The sequence below is a fragment of the Colobus angolensis genome, unplaced genomic scaffold (assembly GCF_000951035.1).
Source record: "Colobus angolensis palliatus isolate OR3802 unplaced genomic scaffold, Cang.pa_1.0 Scaffold138, whole genome shotgun sequence".
Taxonomy (NCBI): Eukaryota; Metazoa; Chordata; class Mammalia; order Primates; family Cercopithecidae; genus Colobus; species Colobus angolensis.
Window position 1 is genome coordinate 3823186 of NW_012114466.1, and position 3521 is coordinate 3826706.

A 3521-nucleotide genomic window follows, 5' to 3' on the forward strand; every position below is an offset into this window, starting at 1 on the left:
ACATCTGGCAAATTTTTCTATTTTGAAAAATAGGGGATTTTGCTGTGTTGCCCAGGCTGGTCTCGAACTCCTGGGCTCAAGTGAGCCTCCCACCTCAGCCTCCCAAAGTGCTGTGATTACAGGTTTGAGCCACTGCAACCATCCTAGCTTGGCTTTGATATGTGAAACTTGTTTGAAGTTTCAAAGTGGGGATTGAATGAAATTAAAATATTTTACCTCAAAGTATATTTCTTTGACATATTTTGAAACGGCTGTCACTTGGTCATCTTGACAGAACTGTAGAGAATCTCCATGAATGCTGCCATATTCCCCCCCACCCCCCAACCTTTCTATTCTTTCCCCAGATCCAAGAGCGATTGGGACTCTCCCACCCTTTACCATCTATTCTCTCCAAGGGAGGCTTCATCCACATAACAAGGACACCTTTGCTAGTCAAGTTTCTTTCCCCCTCTCATAACCTGTTTTACCAGAATCTAAGCCCCTGTTCTTTCTGTAAGCTCAAAATGGTATGTAAGTTTCTGTAACTCATGGGAAGCTGGATCTTTATTCTGAAGGCTCCCATGTATGCACACTAAATTTGTATGCCTTTTCTCCTATTAAGAAAAAGATAGCATATAGAGATAGGAAAAGATGCCTCAAGATAGAACATAACAAAGGAAAATCAGGGGCAACGGGAGTTGTGGTTACCCAGCGTGTCAGGATGGAAGGGCAGGAGGATGAGGGGGAAGCTGTACGTTCAGCACCGCGGACAGCGACCTGCCATCCTCGCAGCCCCAGCAGCCTTGGGGATGGATCTCAGAGGGCTGAGATTTGGAGATGTACTAGATGAACCTTACTTAAGAAGAGTCTCTTCAGGACAAAGAGCTATCCAGCCCCTTCTTATGCCCCTTATGCAGCAGTGAGGTTTTCTCTATTATAAGGCTCAGGCCTTGATGGACATTTTCGGCTCATGAGAAGTTACTGCTTTCTGCTTTTTAAGGATATTTTTGTCAAAAAACAATTGATCACAGATGTTTGGGTATATTTTTGAGCTTTCTATTCTGTTCCATCTATTTACATTTTATGCTTATGTCAGTTACATATTGTTTTGATTTACAGTGTTAAGGTAACTAGCTTTATAATAAGTCTTGAAATCAGGTAGTGTGAGCCCTCAAACTCTGCTATTCTTTTTCAAAATTCTTTTGCCTATTCTAGATTCTTTATTTTTCTTATTATTTATTTATTTTGAGACAGAGTCTCGCTCTGTCTTCCATGCTGGAGTGCAGTGGCACAATCTCGGCTCACTGAAATCTCTGCCTCCCGGGTTCATGCCATTCTCCTATTTCAGCTTCCCGAGTAGCTGGGACTACAGGTGCCCGCCACTGTGCCTGGTTAATTTTTTGTATTTTTAGTATAGACGGTGTTTCACCGTGTTAGCCAGGATGGTCTCTATCTCCTGACCTTGTGATCCACCGGCCTCGGCCTCCCAAAGTGCTGGGATTATAGGCATTGGTAACGTTTATTTTGATCACCTGGTTAATGTGGTGTCTTAGGGTTCTCTGGAGAAATAGGACAAATACATATATGTGTGTATATATATACACACACACACACACTTACATATATGACCACTAGTTTCATATATGTATATAGAAGGATATATATTATAAGGTATTGGCTCACATGATTGTGGAGACTGACAATGATTTACCCTCTGCAAGCTGGAGACCCAGGAAAGCCGGTGGTGTAGTGTGAAGGCCTGAGAGTAGGAGATCTGCTGCTGTAGATGTGATCCAGTTCTGATGGCCTGAGAACCAGGAGCACTGCGGGCAGGAGAAGATTGATGTCCCTGTTGAAGTAGTTAGGCAGAGAGCAAATTCAACTTTCCTTTACCTTTTTGTTCTATACAAGCCCTCAACGAATTAACTGCTGCCCACTCATATGGGAAGAACAATTTGCTTTTTTTTCTTAGATGGAGTCTTGTTCTGTCACCCAGGCTGGAGTGCAGTGGCACGATCTCTGCTCACTGAAACTTCCATCTCCCAGGTTCAAACGATCCTCCTGCCTCAGCCTCCTGAGTAGCTGGGATTACAGGTGTGCATCATTACTCCCAGCTAATTTTGACCAGACCTCACTTACAAAACAAACTCAAAGATAAATGCAACAATTTCACAATGGTGTCCACAAACCATGGAATTCCAAAGTGTGGGACCCTTCTGAGCACAGAACCCTGTGTGACTCCCCTGGCCGCATATCCGTGAAGCAGGGCCTGCATCTATGTCCATGTCTGTACTTCCATCTATGTCTGCATCTTCATGTAACTGCCACTAAGAGCAAGCTATGATGTCTCCAACACTATGGAGGGTAGGTACCCTTGAGTCCGCTCCCAGTCAACCCTCTTTCCATGCCCCAGGTTAAGACTATTCTCACCTCTATCACTATAGATCAGTTTTGCTGGCTTTGACGGTAAATAAATAGAATCATACAACATACCATTTTTTGTGCTTGACTTATTTTGTTCATCATTTTGACTGTGACATTCTTAGTTACATTCCTTTTTTAAAAAAATACTGAGTATTCCCTTGTATGGATATATCGCAATTTATCTATTCTACTGTTGGGTATGTGGGTTGTTTCCCATTCGTGTCTAACAAGCTCAAACTGTTTCCGATTTGACCTATGGTAATACTTTCACGCGACACCCAGTGTCCTTCTGACCTATTGTCAACATTTTTGAACTTGCGGGAGTTCAAGACTCAACAGAACGTTTTAGGCTCATCTCGTACTTTCCTTGCCCTGGAGTTGGCTTTTTCTCCAAGAAACCCCAGGTTCATTTGGTGAGGGAAGTACTTAGCAAAGATCTGGGCAGGGGGTATGCCTGGTATTATTGAGATATCATTGCCTAAAGGCTTTTTCAGCAAATGTAAGAAATAGGAATGTAAAAATATCATAAACTCATGTCAATACCTCCAGTTCCAATCCAATACCATAGAGTTCTTCCCTGCCTCCTCCCATTCCACATTTACATCTTCCTTCTCCCACAGTGAGAACCCTCACCTGAAACACCAGGATATTCATTCATTCGCTCAATCCCTCTAGCTTTTGGCTAGATGCCCTTTTGCAATTGGCCTAATTATTCTGAATAAAGCCTGGGTACTCGGAATGTCCTCTTTCTTTTTTGGAAAGACATCCACAAGCTTCCCAAGTCTGGATTAATTGCTGTTTCCTCTCTCTGTCTGCTGTGTGCACATGGCCTGCACCTCTCAGCCCATGTGTGTGTCTTTGGTGTCAGAATGCAAGTGTCTCACTCTATAGTAAGAAAGAGAGAGTAGGAATAGGTCCTGTCCATCCACTCTGCTCCAGATTCTTGTTGGTGTAAACTCCTTCCATCCTCCTGGCTACAGTATTTAGAGGTGGGACTCATTCTTTTCCTTTACACAGCTGATGATGCTCAGCTGCAGAGAATGAGAGCAGGACTGTGTTGTTTTCATCTTTGTGCTTCCCCAGTCCCAGGCATGTTAGTAGGTGCTTCATACATGTCT